This window comes from Sciurus carolinensis, chromosome 5, assembly GCF_902686445.1.
Source record: "Sciurus carolinensis chromosome 5, mSciCar1.2, whole genome shotgun sequence".
Lineage (NCBI taxonomy): Eukaryota > Metazoa > Chordata > Mammalia > Rodentia > Sciuridae > Sciurus > Sciurus carolinensis.
This window is the reverse complement of record NC_062217.1, coordinates 79,676,627-79,698,027: the sequence shown is the minus strand read 5'-3', so window position 1 is coordinate 79,698,027 and position 21,401 is coordinate 79,676,627. Positions and strand designations below refer to the sequence as shown.

General features: G+C 38.6%; 3 pseudogenes; all 3 read left to right on the top strand.

Moving 5' to 3' along the window:
- Positions 1 to 11,831: 11,831 nt before the first annotated feature.
- Positions 11,832 to 12,432, top strand: LOC124985873 (kinetochore protein Spc24-like; annotated as a pseudogene).
- A 3,163-nt stretch (positions 12,433 to 15,595) lies between these two features.
- Positions 15,596 to 16,757, top strand: LOC124985927 (phosphoethanolamine/phosphocholine phosphatase-like; annotated as a pseudogene).
- Positions 16,758 to 18,572: 1,815 nt separating this feature from the next.
- LOC124985903 (protein-S-isoprenylcysteine O-methyltransferase-like) lies at positions 18,573 to 19,254 on the top strand (annotated as a pseudogene).
- The last annotated feature ends 2,147 nt before the right edge of the window (positions 19,255 to 21,401 follow it).

Genomic DNA, 21,401 nt, shown 5'->3' with positions numbered 1-21,401 from the left:
GGCTCTTAGTTATATGAACATTGAAATCCTAGATTCAGCCATAAATAGAAATTCCAATTAAATAAACATATATGGTATATGTATGTATTCACTCTAAATGATATATATATAAAACACACATAAGTATAGCATATATACATATATATGTATAGTATATATATAGTATATACATACTTGTATGTATAAATATACATCTATGTATTTTATATATATATACACACATAGTATGTATATATATACATATATATTATGTATAGTACATAGTATGTACATATACATATATATATATTTTAAATGATATTTCAGTTACATTTTCTCTGTCATGACCAAAAGACCTGACAAGAACTGTTTTAGCAGAAAACAAGTTTACTTGGGGACTCATGGTTTCAGAGGTGTCAGTCTATAGATAACTGGATCTATTCCTGAGGGCTCGATGTGAGGCAGAACATCATGGTGCAATAATGTGGCAGAGGAAAGCAGGTCAGGACATGATCACCAAGAAGCAGAGAGAGAGAGAGAGAGAGGGAGAGGGAGCACTCCTTAACAGGACAAAATATATAGCCAAAATCACACTCCCAGGGACCCACCTCCTCTGGTCATACTCTACCTTACTACAGTTATCATTAAGTTAATACGTATCATGCACTTATTAGGTTATGCTACCTAGCATGGCCAAGTGGTTCAGAGGGCTTGGCTTTGTGTTGGTCCAGAATTGACTTTGATTCCCTGCTGTAATGATTACTAGATATTTAATATTGATAAATTCACTTAGCCATTCTGAATCATAGTTTATTCACCTGAATGGGTTGTTTGGGGATTAAATGAGATAATGTATATGAAGAATTTTAAACAGTATCAGTCACCAAGCAAAATTTGGTAATTGAATGGTGTTATCATCATGACTCAATTTATACCTCATTTTATGGGATGTACTTCCACTTTCTGAGGTCTATGAGAACTCTGGAAAATCTTAAACTACAATTGCAATGATCTCAGTTACACACACACACACAAACCATGCACACTTATGAACATACAAACATGCATGCACACGTAAAATTTAGTATGAAATTATCACATTTGGTGAATATTTTAGTATTCAAGAATTTTTTAACTCAAAAATTTAATGACCATTTAACATAGCCAGATGGATTCAGTATTGATAAATGACGAACATATTTCAATTTTTAGATGGTTGTTTGAAAAACTAGATGCATTTTAAGGTAATATCAAATATTTTAAGGTAATATCAAAACTTCTCAATTTGACTTTAAGATTTAAAGGCAACCATGTCCTTTCCCACACTTTCTTAGCATGTGAAAGATCAATTTAATATTTTTGCATTCAAAAAGTCCTGTGTGATGTAAGGAAGTACATTACATATTATCTTTAAAGAGATTTCAGGGTGAGATAATTTTGTTTTCACTTAAATAATAGGAATCCTTTAATGAGACAGAAATTGAATTTGAGTCCTTGTTGGCTGTGTGCTTTCTTCAGGTAAAGGCCCATTCGGAAGTGATAGCTAGGTTATACCATAGCTATTAACGTCAGTAAATTCTTGAATTCAGCTCATCCTCAGCTTTTGTATATTCAAGAACCAAAAGTACACACAAGGATAAAAATCTCTCATGATCTGTTGTCACTTCTTGGGTCTTCATATTCTTCTAAAGGGGTCAGCTCTTCTAATTCTGAGTGTTGTTAGATAATAAAAGTGTTGTTATTCTTGGCTCTAACTTTTGCAACAAATTAAATTTCTTCCTTCTTTTTAATTCAATATAGTGCATCAATGACCAGATCTGGTAAGCCCACTTCATAATGCCCCCCAAACTTGTCCCTTCTTTTTCACGTCATTGTGAAGATAGCAGAGTTCTCATAGTTGTTTTGTAGCTGTTTCTAACCAGGGGTTCTCATTATAGTTTCTTATTGTTTCTTTCTTTTTTTTTTATAAATATGCTTTTTATATACTCTCCAGCTTACAAATATTAGTCATTTACTATTTATTTATTCATCTAATATGTTTTGGTAATTTATATATCTCAGATATATTGAACCATAAAAACAAAGATATTTCACCATAAGAAAATAATATCCAAAATATTTCCATTCTTACTGCCTGCTCACTGCTCCATAAATACTTCTTTAATTTCTTACACTTCTCTTTTCCTGCAATCTTCACCTTTAAAGATCCACATGAAGTGTCTGTTCAGTTCCTGTGCCCATTTATTGACTGGGATTTTTTTGTGTGTGTGTGTGTGTGTGTGTGTGTGTGTGTTAAGTTTTATGAGTTCTTTATATATCCTGGAGATTAATCCTCTATCTGAGGTGCAGGTAGCATAGATTTTCTCCCATTCTGTAGGCTCTCTCTTCATGTTCTTGATTGTTTCCTTTGCTGTGAAGAAGCTTTTTAGTTTGATACCATTCCATTTATTGATTCTTAATTTTATTTCTTGTTCACTAGGAGTCTTTTTATGACATGATGGAGAGTTGGGTCTACTTTTTCTTCTAGTAGGTGAAGGGTCTTCTGTCGAATGTCATTGTTCTTGATCCACATATAGTTAAGCTCTGTGCAGAGTGAGAGATAGGGGTTTAATTTTATTTTGTCGCATATGGATTTCAGGTTTTCTCAGCACCCTTTGTTGAAGAGGCTATCTTTTCTTTACTTTGTCTAGTATGAGATTACTGTATTATGTGGGTTTGTCTGTGTGTCTTCTATTCTGTACCATTGATCTACCTGTCTATTTTGGTGCCAATATCGTGCTGTTTTTGTTACTATAGCTAAGTAGTATAATTTAAGGTCTGGTATTGTGATGCCTCCTCCTTCACTTTCGTCACTGAGAATTGCTTTGGTTATTCTGGGCCTTTTATTTTTTCATACAAATTTCATGACTGCTTTTTCTATTTCTATGAAGAACATCATCAGAACCTTAATAGGAATTGCATTAAATCTACATAGCGATTTTGGTAGTAACATAATCAATAAATGGACAAAGAATCTGAACACATACTTCACAGAAGAAAAAATACAGTCAACAAATTTATGAAAAATGTTCAACATCTCTAACAATTAGAGAAACACGAATATTGCCTATCAGAAAGGCAATAATCAAGAATACAAGTAGCAATAAATGTTGGCAAGGACCTGAGGAAAATGGTACACTCATGCATTGCTGTTGGGAATGCAACCACTCTAGAAGGCAGTGTGGAGATTCTTCAGAAAACTTGGAAGGGAACCACCATTTGACCTAGATATCCCACTTCTCAGTATATACCCAAAGACTTAAAGTCAGCATTATACTGTGACACAGCCACATCAATGTTTATAGCAGCTCAATTCACAATAGGTAAGCTATGGAACCAAACTAAGTGCCCTTCAACAGATGAATGGATAAAGAAATGTGGTAGATATACAGAGTGGAATATTACTCAGCCTTAAAGAAGAATGAAATTAGAGCATTTGCTGGTAAGTGGATGGAATTTGAGACTATTATGCTAAGTGAAATAAGCCAATCTCAAAAAGCTAAAGGACAAATGTTCTCTCTGGTATGTGGATGCTGACTCACAATAGGCAGGGTAGGGGTGGGAGGGAGAAGGGGAGGTTTACCTTGTTAGACCGGGTGAAGTCAGGGGAAGGGAGGGGAGATGGGATTAGGAAACAGAATGAATTGGACATAACTTACCTATATTCATATATGAATACATGACCAGTGTCACTCTGCATAATGTACAACCACAAAAATGTGAAGTTATACTCCCTCTCTCTCTCTCTCTCTCTCTCTCTCTCTATATATATATATATATATATATATATATATATATATATGATATGTCAAAATACATTCTACTGTCACGTATAAAAGAGAAAATAAATTAACAAAAAGATCCACATGAACCCCAGTCTTTACTGAGAGGTCCCCTGACATCCTCAGAATGAAAATGCTTGTAAATCTCACCCTGTCATTAGTTATATGTTTTCCAATTTCAAATATTAAATGTTTATCTGAGCATGTTTTCCCAGGTGATTTACATTCAATGTGTTAAAAATTTTATTTTCTCAGTTAAGACCAAAGGACACACCATCACTCAATTTGAACCAAATATTAAAACATCTGAAAACAAATTAATCAAATCTGCTTGATCATATTAACAGGTCCTTATCAATGAACAAAGAGAAAGAAGTACTTGTGCAAGCTTACTCTGAGGAGGTAGCACTGGATTCCCATTTACATTAACTATATTTGTTTTCTTGGCATTCAACAGTACACTTTACCTAAGTAGCTAGTCACATTCATCTTCCACACTTTTTGGATCTTCCACTGCCCTTCACCCTTTAAAAAAGGTGGGGTTTTTGTAGTTTTATTTCCAGGGCAGTACCATGGTTCCCATGAGAATATTTTTTTTTTCTTAGATGATGAGTAGTTTATCTTCCTTATTTTCTCTTAAGTACCATTTTAAACTATGAAACTGGGATCAATAACATATTTGAGGAGTCATCTTAAAAAGTACTCAGTAAAGAGAGATATAGAGAAGGGAGGGATGGTGGGAGAGTGGGATGAAAGGAAGAGAAAGATTGAAAGGATGCTCCTTTTGCCTCCTTGACCTGTTTATAACCCTTCTACTTGCCAAAGCTTTCCATTACCTTGTGAAAATCATATCAGCCTCTCTGTTTCTTGGAAAAGCCTGTCATAACCATCTGCTTAAATTAATTCTTCATTACTTAAAAAAATGATGCTTAAATAATTTGCTGAAAGGTGTTATGAATTCATAGTTTTGAAAATCCTAAGTATATTTATGTATTTATTTAATAGTATTTTTCCAATTCACACAAAAATCAGTGAATGTCCTCTTCTATATAGGAAAAGTTTGTCAGCTTCATTTTATCCTTGGAAACATCTCCAAGGGCTTACCGACAGTTAAGAAAGCTAAACTTTATTTGACAGCATTGAAGAATATGTTGCACAACAAAACATGTTTGGGTTTTAAATTTCCTACACTGAAAAAAATAAAAAGAAGCCTAAGGAAGCAAAATAATCATTACTACCTCAGGCCACTTTCTACATACTTCTCAGTATCACCCACTCATGCTCCAAAATGCAGATTGGGAGGCCACCTGTGAACAATAAGTTGTAGGGAATTTTATTTGCCCACTTTTATGTATTTTCATATATACAAGGAAGAAAATGAAGAGAATAAATTTAAAATATTGCCTCATTTGTACCAGTTGAGTCTCTATTATGTTCAATATGGTCATAGCATCTTTAAAATAAAAATTAAATTTTTACATTAAATGAACATTCACTTAAAGTCCACAGTCTCTCAACTCACAGTTTGTTCAAATGCCAACTTCTTAAATATCTCACTTCTAAATCACTATACTGCTGAGTGCCCAAGCATCCATTTTGAAGTGAGAAATGGATATCACTTTAGGAAACGATGATAGACTTCCTTACTTCTAAGGTTTGGTTGTGGGTATTTGCTTTCTCTTTACCCCTTTCCCCAGTTGATATCACCCTTCCTTCTTTTCATAGACAACAAATATAAAACAACCAGAAAACACTAAATAATTTGAAGCTTTCATGAAACAATCATATTTGAATTAAAACTCTTTCCACTCAAAGTTTGATATAGACCACACAAATAATAAGGAAACTGTCTTTAAATCATATACCATAGAAAAGAAATTGAAACCCCTAAACATAACACATATGACAATTTGCAATAGATTTTGAAGTTTCAGAGTAAAAAAATAATAGCTAAACACAAATATTTTCATGAGATAGGTGAAAAATACACAGAACCTAGACAAAGAAAACATAGCTAAGGAGAAGTTGTGCTCCATTTGTGTACAATGTGTCAAAATGCATTCTACTGTCATGTACAATTTGTTCTAATTAGAACGAATTTTTAAAAAATAAAATTTTAAAATTTTAAAACCAAAAAAGGAAACACTTAGCTATGTATATAGATACTTCTGAACCCACAGCACATGAGACATTATGAGGGAGGAGATGGGAACAACCCAGCAAAAGGAAGATTTAAATACTGTGGTAAAAGTAAACGGTGGCATACAAACAAGAGAAACACATAAGATTCAACATGAACTCAGTTTATATATAATAAGATGGAATATTTTCCTGTCAAAATATTTTCACTGAAATGAGAATACAATCTGGAAGACATCAAAAAAATGAATATTTAAAATTAAAACAGATAGCAGCAAATTAAAGATAGTAAAGTATGAAATATGGTAGAACAAAATTCAAAAAGTAAAAAATAACTTTCTGAAAGAATTAATTACTGTTTAAAAACTCAATAGGTGAGGAGCAGAACAAGATGGGAGCTGAATATGATCCTTCAGCAGTACTCTCCCATAGATAAACCAAGTTAAGAAGCTGTTAACATGCCAAACTACTTTCACAAGAATTAAGAAAACCAGGTAAGAAACTATCATGGTTACTTTTTGCATAACAGAAAGGAATGATGCACTCAAGAAGGAAGAAAGAGATCAACTACATCACCCCTTCCCCAACTCTAAACTGTCTATCATAGAGACACCTCAACTTTGGATATGAGGAGGGAATTAAGTGTAATTCCCACAACCTGTTGGAGTGAATTCAGTTAACACTCCCATCAGGATAAAACAATGCTGGTCAGAGTTCTTGGATTCCAAAAACCAAGCCAATACTTGATGGGCTGAGCTTCTGAAATTGTATGAATTTGATGACATAAAGACTCCATTAGCACTCCCCCAAATCTGGGTGACATAGGAAGGAGCAAGACTTCACCTTCTGGGGCACAAGGCACTGAAATAAGCACAGTTCTTTGTCTTAGAGCTCATTGCCAGGTTCACTATGGTAGAGTCCAGCACTAGTTATAAACCAAAGGCCCCACACATAGGCTAAAGCATGTAGATAGAACCTCTAAGTCTATCCCAGAATCAGGCTGAAATCAGCCAGCTAGACTAAAGTTTCAGTCTGTGTTTTAGTCAGTTTGGCACTGCTGTGAACAAAAAACTTGGCAAGAGCAACTTATTAGAAGAGGAAAAGTTTATTATATATCATGGTCTCAGAGGTTCAGTTCATGGTTGGCTCATTCCATAACTCTAGGCACTAGGTGAGGTAGAACATAAAAGCAAAAGGGAATGACAGAGGCAAACAGCTCAGAACATGGCAAACAGGGAGCCAAGAGAGAAAGCTGTGCTCACTGGGGACAAAATGTATTCCCCAATGTCATGTTTCTGGTGACCTACTTTCTCCAGCCATACCCTATCTGCCTACAGTTTCCACCCAGTTAATCCATCAGTGGAATAATCCACTGTTTAGGTTACAACTTTCATAATCTAATCAATTCACCTCTGAACATTGTTGCATTGTTTAACACATGAGATTTTGGGGGACACTTCCTACCTAAACCCTAATGGCTTACATAGTTTCCAGTCTTAGGGTTATCCCAGGGCACACACATTCCTGAAACTGCAGGTACCTATGACTGTGTGCGATTCAGTTTAATATCAGTCTTGATGGCCAAAGGACTGTCTCTAGCAACCATTCCTAACCTTGGGCAGTACAATTATTATCTAGTCTGTACTTACTGATGGGGCTCTAGACCTGTCCTGGCACCAGGCAGAGACCTGTGCCCTGGTATGGCATATTTGGGTTTTGGCCTTCATCAATGATAGCTATGGTATGGGCCTTGGAGCCAACCCTTAGATTGTTCAGATCCTTGTGATTATGGAATCTACTCACAAGGCAGTTAATCATCAACCTAAGAAACTGAGGGACTGCTTTTGATGACATTACCCAAACCTTGGGCATTATTACAGCATGGAGAAAGACCCCATTTGCTGGAAGTAGGACAAGGTAATAACCACAGGAATCTGCCCCTAAATTTGACACCAGGCTGGTGAAAGCTAACACTGGGTGGAATGTAATGGACCCCATCCCTAACCCTGGAGTGTATGGATCTAACCCAGAGCTGTGGGGAGACCCATGACCCTGGTCTGTTGAAATTGTGTTCCAGCCACAACCATCTATGTCTGGGCAGAATCCCCAAGTCCTTGATCACAGACTGGTGGAGGAGGTATTTGGGCCTAATATGGACACAGAAATAAGCTGTGGAGGTAGATTATCTTTTCTAGGTACTTTCCTTGTTCACTCTGAAGAATACACCAACTGCAGACTGGGGATAAACCTTGCATGGAAAACCATTTAGTTTTGAAGTAATGATAACACCAACAAAAGACTACTGAAAAATCTGAACTTGGGTATCATTCAGTGCTGAAATAGTAGAAGTGATCACAGGCTCAGAGAAAGTAAGCAGCTTGCTTGGGATTTCAGGACAGAACGACACAAATAAAATCAGATTTTGAAATAGTGGAAAAAAATACAGTTCTCCAATCCCCAGATTATATTGCTTACCAAGAAAAATCAACATCTTTAAAGAAACCATGACCTTATATAATGGTCAATATATGGTACTAGAAACTGATCAGATAGCAATCACTATGGGACAACCCTCTGATGGAGAATTTAAAAGAAATTTTAAAGGAAATTCAGTGAGCTTTAAAAAGAAGAGAGAATCTATTAAATACAGAAAAACTTACCAAATGGATGTAAACAGTTTTTTTTTAAATCAAGCAGAAAAATCCTTGAGCTAAAAAATATATGAAGTGAAATTAAAATGTACAATAAGGAATCAATAGCAGTAAATCAAAAGAAAAATGAAATAGTGGACTTGTAGACAGTGTATTGGAAAATACAGTTGGAAGAAAAATAGAAAATGCAGAGGAATGAAGAAAGTTTATGGGAACTTTGGTACACCACTAAAAAATCAAACATTTGTGTCACTAGGGTTCAAGTGGGACTTAAGAATATCAAATGAATAGAAAATTTATTCAGAAGATAATAACAGAAAATTTCCCCAACCTAGAGAAGGTTAGAAATATCCAAGTACAAGAAATTAAAAGTCCTCAGTCAAATTTGACTCAATCAAGTCTACTCTAAAATATACAATCAAGCTCTCAAGTTGAATTATGAAAAGAAAATCCTCTAAGCAGCAAGACAAAAGAAGTAATGCAGAAGGGTGTCTCAATTCTCTTGATAGAGGACTTATTAGCAGAAACCTTATAGAACAGTAGAGAGTGGAATGAGATTTTCACAGTACTGAAGAAAAATAAAACAACAGAAACATGCCAACTGAGAACACCATAACCAGGTAAACTACTCTTCAGAAATGAAGGAAGCATAAACAGAAGCAAAAAGCAAGATAAAATCTCTGTCATTCCTTTTCTATGAAAAATGGGAAAGGGATTTCTTTCAAGTGAAAGTGATGTTCATGACAAAGAAGAAAATTTTGAGAAGGTATAAAACTCATGGTTAAGACTAGCAATACCAATTCAGAGTTCTTTAATATTGTAGATATGATGTATAAATTATTATTATTTTTAGTAAGAAGACTAAGCAGAATGATTAATAATAATAATAGGTACATTAGTATGTTAAGAGAGAGGAAACAAAGAAAGATGTAAAATCAGACACAATTAAAAATTCAAAAAGTTGTAAGAAATAGAGTTTAAGTATGGACTTTTCTTTTTAGCATATTTGTCCTTTTTTCTTTCTTTTCTTGTCTTTATGATCACAATTTTTAAAAATTGAAACTAATAGTAATGGAGATACAACTTATCAACACTCACAGATAAACCAAAGGTAGTACTAAGAGGAAAGTTTATAGTAATCAAGACCTACATCATAAATGTAGAAATATAAGAAGTAAACATATTACTTCATGTCAAGGAACTACTAACATAAGAACTGCAAAATAGTCACATTTCATAGAAGGAAAGAAATAATGAACAAGGCAAGGAACAGCAATAAATGAAATAGAGTCTAAAAGACAAAATAAAAAAGATCAGTGAAACAAAAAACCAGTTCCTTAAACATATAGAAGTAGGAAAATAACCCTCAACTGAACTAAATAAATGAGAAAAGACTCAAATAAAATCAGACAAGAAAAGGGAAACATTAAAACCGAAACAAAAATTTAAAAAGTTTATTAGAGATTATTATGAACAACTATATGTCAACAAATTTGAACAACAAATTGACATATAGAAAAAATAGGAAGTTCCTGGATACATACACCTTATCAAGATCAAGTCATGAAAAATATAAAACCTGAACCCACTAATAACAAGTAACAGGATTGAATCAATAATAAAAACTGTCCAATCAAAGAAAATCCCAGGACTAGACAGTTTCACCCTGAGTTACACAAACTTTGAAAAAATTGATACTAACTCTCAGACACACAGACCAACAGAACACAAAAGAGAACCTACATGTAAATCCACGTATCTATAGACAACTGATTTTTGACAAAGGTGATAAAAACACACATTGAGAAAAGACCACTTTTCAATAAATGGTACTGTGAATATTGGATACTCACATACAAAAGAATGAAACAGAACTCTTATCTTTCAGAAGTTACAAAAATCCATTCAAAATGGATGAAAGACTCAAATGTGAGGACTGAAACCCTGAATCTACTCGTAGTGAAATATTCACTAATAGGTGAATATTTTAATACATTGGAATGAATAAGTACTTTTCTAGAAAAGATCCCCAATGCCCAGAGAAAAATGTAAAAATAGACAAGTTGGATAACATCGAGCAAAAAATTTATACACAGCAATCAACAGTGAAGAGTCAATCTAAGAATAGTAGAAAATATGTGCATATTATACACCTGACAATGATTTACTATCCAGAATATATAAAGAACTCCAAAAACTCAGTAGTGTACTAATGAGAATAAACTAATTTTAAAATCATCAGGAAAATATCATTCAAAATCACATGGGGTATTTCCTCACCCCATTTTGCTTGTCTGTTATGAATATGAGTAAGCTAACAAGGGACAGAGAGGATATAGAGAAAATCCAATCCTTGCCCACTGTTTTAGAGAAATAAATTAGTGGAACCATTTGGAAAACTTTATAGAGAGTCCTTCAAAAATTAAAATAGAACTAGCATATGATCAAGCAATCCCACTACTGGGCACATATCCAAGGGAAATGTAAAATCAGTATATTGAAGAGACACGTGCACCCTCACGTTTATTGCTGCATTATTCAAAATAGTCAAGAAATGCAAGCAACTTTAGTGTTCATCAACTGATGAATGGGTAAAGAAAATGTGGTACATATATCCAATGAAATATTTTTCAACCTTAAAAAATAATGAAATCCTGTCATTTGCAACAACATGTACAGAACTTATGTTCACTATGTTAAGTGAAATAAGCTAGTTACTTAATGGCAAGTACCACAAGCACCTCACTCGTGTGAAATCTAAAAATGTTGATATAGAAGTTAAAAAATAGAATGGTGGCTGGGTGATGTGGCACACACGTGTAATCCCAGCAACACAAAAGTTTGAATTAGGAGGATTCCAAAGCCCTAAGCAACTTAGCAAGACTCTGTCTCAATAAAAAGGCATGAGTGGGGACAGCTGGGGATGTGGCTCTGTGGGTTAAGCACCACTGGGTTCAATCCCTGGTGCCAAAAAAAAAAAAATGAAAAAAAAAAAAATGGAATGGTGGTGGCTACCAGGGACTGGATAGAGTAGGGTGGAACAAGGGAAGGAAAAAAGTTGATCAATGCGTATTAAGCTCTCATCAGATAGAGTGAGAATTTGTAGTGTGTCATCATACAGTAAGGTGACTGCAGATTACAATAACATATGGTAAATTTTTAAAAGCTGGAAGAAACTTTTATTGTTTTAACCATAAACAACAAGCCAGTCGAATTTGCGCGGGTTCAGGGCTGCATCATCATGGCTGCCTTCCGCGATATTGAGTAGGTGAGCCAGGGACCGCTGAGCTTGCTGGGCGCTAATCGCGCCGAGGCTCAGCGGCTGCGGCTGCTGGGGCGCCAGGAGCAGATACTGGAGCGGCTGCTGGAGACGCAAGACTGCGCCGAGCAGCGGCTGCGAGAGACCCTCGCTTCAGAGGAAGAGGTGGCCCAGAGCCTTCTTGACTCAAAGGAGCGCGTGTGAAAGGAGCGCGTGTGAGGGGAGCGCGGAGCGGCAGCGGCTGGAAGCCGAGCTCGGGAAGGCGACCGAGGACGACGCTCGCCTGCAGGCCAGCCTCCTTCAGCTCACCAGAGAGGAGCTCAGGGAGCCTGAAGCCCATCTGGAAAGACAGGAGAGAGAGGTTGACGAGGACACGATGGTCACCATCCCTTCTGCTGTGTATGTGGCTCAACTTTATCACCGAATTAGTAAAATCGAATGGGATTAGAGAGCGAGCCAGGAATGATCAAAGGCATCCATCAATGGCCCCAGCATGGCTCAGCCCATCCACCTGGACAGCACCCAACTCTCCAAGAAATTCATCAGCGACTATCTCTGGAGCCCGGTGGACACCAAGTGGTAGCTCAGAGCCTCATGACCTGCTAAATTGGCCATGGAGGGTGGTGGTAGCTCCGTGATCATCAGTTTAAAATTAAATGTTTGCACATTAAAAAAAAAAAAAAGTCTGAGCAAATAAATATTTTAACTTCATTTAAACATTACACAATATATACATGCATCAGAACATCACATAGCGCCCCATTAGTATGTACAATTTTTAATGTTTTTGCATATCAAATAAAATTTAAAATTGAATAAAAATTTCACTGACCATGTTAAGTTGCAGTTAAGTTACTAATGAAATAATATGTAAACTTTTAGATATATCTGAAAACCTCAATGATATTAATCTGGATAAATAATTGTATGAAAATTATAACAATTTAATAAACAGTATAAGCACATATAATTATAACTATTTGAAATGAAGATAAGGCTGGGGATGAAGCTCAGTGGTAGAGTACTTCCCTAGCATGTGTAAGGCTCTAGATTCAATCACCACTACTTGGGGAAAAAAAAAAAAAAGATAAATTTAATGGGAATGTTGTGTGTGTTTTTTTTAAATCCCATTTCTCAGTGAGCATGGATGAGAAATATCCAGAATTGAAGACTTAAGTTCCAAATTAATGAAAGTCGAATTGATGATGAATTTCTCATCAGCAATAATATAATCCATAATAATATAAAATAGTCTCAAAGAGTGAATAAAAAAATTCTTAATCTAAAATCCTATGTCCATTTTAACATTCGTGAAAGTGTAAAAATGATATGAAGATTTTCAGATGAAAACTTATAAATATTAAGGTAACTCAATACTCAAATATCATCAGTGAAACAACTATCAAAATGAAAGAATATAATATTTAGAAGGAAAGAATGGGATGCAAGAAATGATAGTAATGCAAGGATAGTAAAGAAATGATAGTAATGGAAATTAAAGGATAGATTTCATAAACCTAAACAATCACTAACAAATGCTACTAAATTTGAATTTTTAAAGAAAAAGAAGGTTGGTGGAAATTGGTGGGTGAATAACAGTCCAATAACTGACTGGACCTTGATTGATTTGGATCAACAGTTGTTCAACCATGCAGAGAAGAGTTGGATCCCAATTCAGAGAGGCAGTGTGCAGAAGAAACAAAGGAATATATATACACACATATGTGTATATGTATATGTGTATATGTATACATATATGTGTATATGAATATACATATGTATAGTTATTGAATATATATATATAGTTATTATTATTCAGAAAAATAAGCTGGTTTAAAAAATAAGAGTAATATTCTACAACAACACTGGGCATAGGAAACCCCCTTCTGGCGTACTAAGGGAAAAGAAAAATGGAATCATAAAGCTTTCAAGAACTTCTGACATCTCTATCAGAAATATGCACAGTTTGAGCCAAAAGAAGATTTAAATACAAAGCAACTAACACACATGACTCAGGACCAGAATGGTTCACTAACAATTCCTTTCTCAAAAATATCAACATGGAATAATTTTTGACTCTTTAATTATTATATAATTACTATATGTTAGTATATGATAATATAATTAACATAATATATTTATATATTGTGATTTATGTATATTAAGTAGCATATAATTATTTGACTCTTTATTCCATTGGTATAACCTTGTGCATTGATTTGATAGATTCTCTTATCCTCCTATCTTATCAGAAATTGATTTCCTTAATTCATTCTTATGCATTTTGTATTGGTAAAGTTATAATGTGATAAATGGAAAATATCCACACTATTATTCTATTCTTGCCTATAATGATTATAATCTTTCATTACTTTCTTTTTTTCTTTGCCATTACCTCTCCTATCTATCCTTTTTCCTCACCACCAACCACTCCCCATTTAATATTTCGTTCCTCTGTAGTTGCTTCAAGATAATTGTGTTTTGCTTCATTTTGGTTGTTGTGGGGCTGAGCATTGAACCCAGTCGTGCTCAGGCACTGAGCCACATCCTCAGCCCCTTCTACTTTTAGTGTTGAAACAGTGTCCTTGGCCCTGTGAACATATTGTTTCACCCATCCAAACATCTAGGGTTCAAATGGGTGCCTTTATCTCTAGATTTTAATTTTCAAATTTATAATTTTGTACTAATTGGACCTTTCCAATCTGTTTCTGTACTTGCTTTCTTCAACACTATCTTATATTCCCATCCTGTTTTTTTGCTCATCACTTTTCTATTTCCTGCCTATTTCTGCCCTTCTCCACCCTGAGGTAGTTTTGGGTTTTGTGATGTTTTATTTATGTGGGTTTACATGAGTGTATGTGATTTTTATTTTTCAAGGGTGTGGGTAGATGTATCTGACTATTTGGTTTAGATTTTATTTTGCTGGCTTGTTTAGTTGTTTAGTTTTTTTTTTTTTTTCTTCTCATCCTTCTTCTTTCACATGGCCTCTTCTTTCTCTTCTATTTTCATGTCCTAGGTAAGTATAATAACAATTTTATTTTTTAATACCAAAATTTCGATACCTAATAGGTATTTTAATACCAAAATACCTATTTCGGTGTACTATTTTCCTATTACACTTTGAACACAGTGGAGATTTAGAAAATATTTTAACAAATTTAGATTTACTGGTATAGGGTTTGCTCTTAAGTTATACGTGATCATCAGTTCCCCTTAAAGGAGTATAAATAATTAATCAAAATACTAAGGACATGTTGACTGAACCCTGTGAAACAGAGCTACTCCCAGTGCTTAAAACATATAATACAATTAAAGTAGCCTACTAAAAATTCTTCCAGTCAACAGTGGGAGTAAGATCTATTCAGAAAAATTCACAAATTCAACATAGAAATACAGAAAACATGAGATAACAAGGAAATAAAATGCCTCCTGAAACTTTAAAATCCTTAAGAACTGAATCCTCAGATATTGAAATGACAAAATGCCAAACAAGTCAAAGAGTCAATGGTTAAAATGATCAAGGAATTAAACAAGAGATAGAAAGTGAAGTAAGAGAAAATACAGAAAGTAAAAGATCATTTCAATAAAGAAATAGTCTTAAGAAGTATCAAACAGATAGCCAGGAAATAAAATAATCAGTTAATCAAATTAAACATTCAATGGAGGGGGATGGGGGGCAGGTGGAGGGGACGACTTAGACGCACATCATCCACGGTCCCTCTGGACTGGAGGGACTCGGGAGCCGAAGCCCAGAAATCCGGGGGTGGATAAGACACCGCGTCCCCCCAAATTCCCCCTGAGGGAGAAACTCAGAGATCCTGACCTCTTTTGGAGACCCTTTTGGTGACCACAAAACGATTCGATCACTCAGGACAAAGCTGCCAGAGGAGCTCTGGACAACGGCTGGAAGTCAACAGAGTCCCTAGAGGTGGTGCTCAGGGTGATGCACTGACAATGACTGGGTGTCTTCCAGTTGCTGGCCTCCGATGCCTGACTAGGGACAGCGGGATGGCTGTGCAGGGCACACCGCGCTTCCTCCTGACCTTCGACTTCGACGAGACCATCGTGGACAAAAACAGTGACGACTCGATCATGCGCGCTGCGCCAGGCCAGCGACTGCCAGAGAGCCTGAGAGCCACCTACCGCGTGGGCTTCTACAACAGTACATGCAGCGCGTCTTCAAGTACCTGGGTGAGCAGGGCTGTGGCCGCGGAACCTGCGCGCTATCTACCAGGCCTCCCACTGTCTCCGGGTATGGGAGATTTGCTACAGTTTGTGGTCAAGCAGGGCTCCTGCTTCGAGGTTATTCTCATTTCGGATGCCAACACTTTCGGTGTGGAGAGCGCCCTGCGTGCCGCTGGCCACCACGGCCTCTTCCGTCGCATCCTCAGCAACCCCTCCGGGCCTGACACTCGGGGACTACTGGTGCTGAGGCCCTTCCACACACACACAGCTGCACGCGCTGCCCAGGCAACATGTGCAAACACAAGGTGCTCAGCGACTACCTGCGCGAGCGGGCCCACGATGGTGTGCACTTCGAGCGCCTCTTCCACGTGGGCGATGGTGCGAAAGATTTCTGCCCGATGGGGCTGCTGGCGGGCGGTGATGTGGCCTTCTCGCGCCGTGGCTACCCCATGCACCGCCTCATTCAGGACACACAAAAGGCCGAGCCCAGCTCCTTCCGCGCCAGCGTGGTGCCCTGGGAAATGGCCACCGATGTGCGCCTCCATCTGCAACAGGTGCTGAAGACGTGCTGAGCACTGCCGCCTGGAGGGGGCGCCCCGGCGAGAGGGCTGAGGAAGGGCAGGGAGGGGGAATTGGGAAAGACAAACCTAGTTTTACTACTCCCTCTTCCCTTTTCGCTTTGCTATGTCCCTCCGGTAATTTTTGGAATTTCGTTCTGGGAGAGGTTCCGAACGGTCCCTATCTATGCAGTTGACCCAGATCTGCTGCCGTCCCCAGTTCCACGACAAACAGTTCAATTCTGGAGTCTGTCCATAGCGGAGTGGTGTGCATACCCTGAAGGAGACAGCAGCGTTTCCAAAACCCTGTGCTCCGAACTGGGAGGAAGGGGCTCCTTGGCAGATGAGAAAACGAACACCTCCCACTGCTTTAACTGTTGCCTCCGCTGCGTAACCTCCCCTCCCCCAGTCTTCTCTCAAGGGGACCCAGGACCCCAAACTCCTCATGGCCGCACCGGACTTTGCGTGGAGACAGATGATCCTCTCTGCTGACAGCTCCAGGCCTCCTCGATCTTGCTTCAGCCACGGAAATTCCACACTATTTCTGTACTGGCAACACCTTGCCGACCCCCTCCCAGCCCACCAGCACCTCTAAATGGAAAAAACAAAACAAAACAAAACAAAACCCAGAGGGAACGGTCGCCTCCTGGTGGTGGAACGAGGTAGCACACCGTCCACCTCGGTTAAGACCAGCCAGGGACTTCACAGCATGTGAAGGTATCTCCTCGCACCGAGTCTCCTCTATGTAGCAAGAGTCCAGGAACTTTACCAAAATCATCCTCCACGTCCCCCTCTTTCCGTATGGGACAGAAAGTCATGATGTTTTAAAGCAGAGTCAGGGAAAACCAAGCCCCTTCTCCCTCTGGTGTTTGAGAACTATAAAGGAGGTGAAGAGGAAAAAAAAAAAATTCAATGGAAAATATCACTAATAGTTTGAATCACAAAGAAGACAGATTTTCAGATCTCAAAGACAAGGTATATAATCTTGAAAATTTAGCAATGAAGACAATAAAAGGTCATGACCAGAATGATTAGGAAATATGGGAAAACATGAAGAGACCAAATCTAAGGATCTTTGGCATCAAGGGAGGAAGTGATATTCGAACTAAAGGCATGCATAATCATTTTGGTGAAATAATATCAGAAATGTTTCAAAACCTCAAAAATGAAAAGGGCATCCAAATACAAGAGATATTCAGAATTCCAAATAGATAAGATCAAAAGAGATCCCCTATAAGACATATTTAAATTAAAATGTCTAATATGCAGAACAAAGAGAAATTTAAAACTGCAAGAGAAAAATGGCAGGTCACATTTAGATGCGAATTAGAAAGATCTCAAATGAACAACCTAATGTTACATCTCAAAGTTCTAGGAAAGCAAGAATAAATTAATTTTAAAATCAGTAGATCAAGCAATAATTAAAATAAGGACTCAGATTAATGAAATTTAGTATAAACAAAACAATGCACAGGATCAATGAAGCAAAGAGTTGGTTCTTTGTAAAGATAAACAAGATTGATAAATTCTTAGTCAAACCCTAATGTTTACGGAAACTTAATTCCCTATAGCTAAACAATGGTCTCAGCCTAGGGGAATCATCAACAAATGAATGGATGAAGAAAATGTGGTACATTTATGTATTGGAATACTATTCAACTATTAAAAAAATAATGACATTTGCTGGTGAATGGATAGAACTGGAGACTATCATGCTAAGTGAAATAAGCCAATCTCAAAGAACCAAAGGTTGAATGTTTTCTCTGATATATGGGTGCTAAATCCACAATGGGGTGGGAAGTAGGGAAGATTAGAAGTACTTTGATAGAAAAAGGGGAATGAAGGGAAAGGAGGGCAAGTGGGAATAGGAAACAGTAAGATAAAAAAGACCTTAGGCGCAGGCGCAGCCGGCGGGTTTCCCTGGCTACTGTGGGCGCCGCTGCCTGCTCGACCGCCTCGGGCTGGTCAGCCGCCCTGCGCCATGGCGGGCTGCGCTCCGCGGGCTCTGCCGGGCTCCGAGGCGCGCCTCAGCCTCGCCACCTTCCTGCTGGGCGCCTCTGTGCTCACGCTGCCGCTGCTCACGCGCGCCGGCCTGCAGGGCCGCACTGGGCGCTCTACTTGGCCTGGCTCAACGCGCTGCTGCTGCTGCTGCTGCTGCTCTACAGGCAGCCGGTACCAGCTATCCGAGCTTGTTTCCTTGGCTTTGTGTTTGGCTGCGGCATGCTGCTAAGTTTTAGCCAGTCTTCCTAGAATCACTTTGGCTGAACTGAAGCAGATCACCTGGCTCAGTGCCACGGGGCTGCTGATGGTGCTCTTTGGAGAATGCCTGAGGAAAGCGGCCATGTTTACAGCTGGCTCCAACTTCAACCACGTGGTGCAGAACGAGAAGTCAGATACCCATACTCTGGTGACAAGTGATGTGTATGCTTGGTTCCGGCACCCTTCCTATGTGGGATGGTTTTATTGGAGTATTGGAACCCAGGTGAAGATGTGTAACCCCATCTGTGGTGTTGTCTACGCCCTGACAGTGTGGCGATTCTTCCGATTGAACAGAGGAAGAAGAAATATCCCTGATTCACTTCTTTGGAGAGGAGTACCTGGAGTATAAGAAGAGGGTGTCTACAGGTCTGCCTTTCATAAAGGGAGTCAAGGTGGAGCTATGATGGGCGGGGGCCTCGAGAGACCAAGGGCCTCTGGCCCCATGCAGCCCAGGACAAAACTGCTTTCAGTTGGTCACTGAGGAATGAATTTTCTTAGTCATTTTGTATGTCACTAATTACTCTCCTGGAATGTCACCCCAAGACCAAATGGTCAGAAGGCCTTAGGACCAAAGGACCCACGGAAGCAATCTGTTCTTGTGCTGAATCAAGGTAGACATAGATTAACAATGAACAAGAAACAAACTACAGCAATATTCATCAGTGCCCCTTCTACAGTAACCTGATGAGAATCCAGGCCACAATCCAGTGCCCCTGAAGCCACAGTGTATTTGCATTGTCCCAGGACTCCTCAGGAGAGGTAGATGTTGATTGCAGCAGAGCTTCTGCCTCAGCCACAGTGGTGGGTGTTGCCGCATTAAAAAATGCATTGAAAATCTTTAACTGAAAAACAACAGCACAGCTTTTACCTCTTTATTCTGTCCTTACTGCATGAACATCTATCCAATTCTAAGGATTCTTCCTTATATGACACTTTGGCTTAGTCGTATTTACACAGCTTTTTTTTATAAATTTAAAGGTGCTCATTTGGTATTTTGAGCTCCAGCTTTGATTTGGCAGCAAGTAAGCACAGCCCTCTCTGATTTGGCTATGTAGCATTGTGTGACCATGGGCACTCCAGGCCAGGGGATTGTGGGCCCTTGGCTTTCCTGGGGTTTTTGTTCCTGCTCTCCTGTTATCGTGACAGGCAAGTCAAAGATGTGTTTATTTTTCCTTTCTCCAGCAAATGCTTATTGAATGCCTGTTCCATGCAAGGCATCATGAAACGCTGAGAAATACTGGTCCATTTATTTGGGGTTTTATTCTCATTTTAATAGCTTATATTTTTGTGTTTAAATGTAAATCTATGAAACATTTTTTTTTTCCTCTCCCAAAATTACATTCTCCCCCTGTGCTGCATCAGGCAATCTTTTCTAAAGGGCAATCTTTTCTGAATTTGCAGCACGTACAACTGCAAATTCAGGCAAAGCAACTCAAACATCTTCTATAAAGCAGATCCTCACAACTGAGGTTCACTCAGCATTTTAGTTTTGCATTCTGGGGAGAGCAGTTGACTTTTTGAGTCAAGCCTCAAAGCCTTAAGAGGCGAGACCTTTGCCTAGTCCTGGGCTGGACAGGAACTTGGTCTCCTTGTGAAATCCTTCCTGGCAGTTTGTAGTGGCACAAATGAAGCACGAATGTGAAGGTGGCCTTGGCATGTGCCCAGAGCACTGCTCGGTCACTACCATGCCTCGTGGCTTTGGAGGAGCCTCTGAACCCTTGCTCAGACCTCCCCATCTGCAGAATGGAGTCAATACCACCTACCTCACAGGGGCTGTTGTGTAGACAAACAGTGTTGAACATTCTTCATACTTAGATGAGAGGGATGACACGATGAACTCACACAGTGAGCTACATGGAGGTGGACTGAACCTGGTTAGCTGCACATGCCTAAAGTGTATGTTTGACAGAGCATTTTCCCAGTTCAGAAATATGGCTTATTTCTAGATCTCATGGCTTAATATTTTGTTGTTATGTATACCAAAGAGACTTATGGGTTTGTCGACTACCAGCACGATGCTTGCTGGTCTGAGAACCGTGGCCCTCACGAGGGGCTTGCAGGGCAATCTGGCAAGTCTATGGCTGCAGCAGCACTGAGTTCCTGTGGTGGGAATCGTGTCTGCCGGGACACAGCTCAAACGCACTCACTCTGGGACCCTGAGTCAGGTCAGTCAGTGTTTCCAGACCTCACTTACTTGAAGTGAACTTCTCTTACCAGGACTGCAGACTGACAGAGGGCGTGGTTGGGTTTTGGCAGCCATCCCCAGCTTTTTGAGGTAAAATTGTTTCTCACTGTATCTAAGCAAGACTGGACCCAGCCTCCATTCCCCCTGGGGGCCATGAAGTTGTTTTTGATGGATGGAGAGCAGCTAATGATGGTCCCTGGTGTATGGGTGGTAAAGCTGGGTGTTGGCATTTAATGTCAGCATCCATCTACTGGAGGCCAATAAGCTTACCTTCTTTCCAGGCCCAGGAGCAAAGGATCCTAAGTCTTGAGGTTTCACAGTGATGCTGCTTCATACCACTGAAGGCTGACATTGCATTGTTTTAAA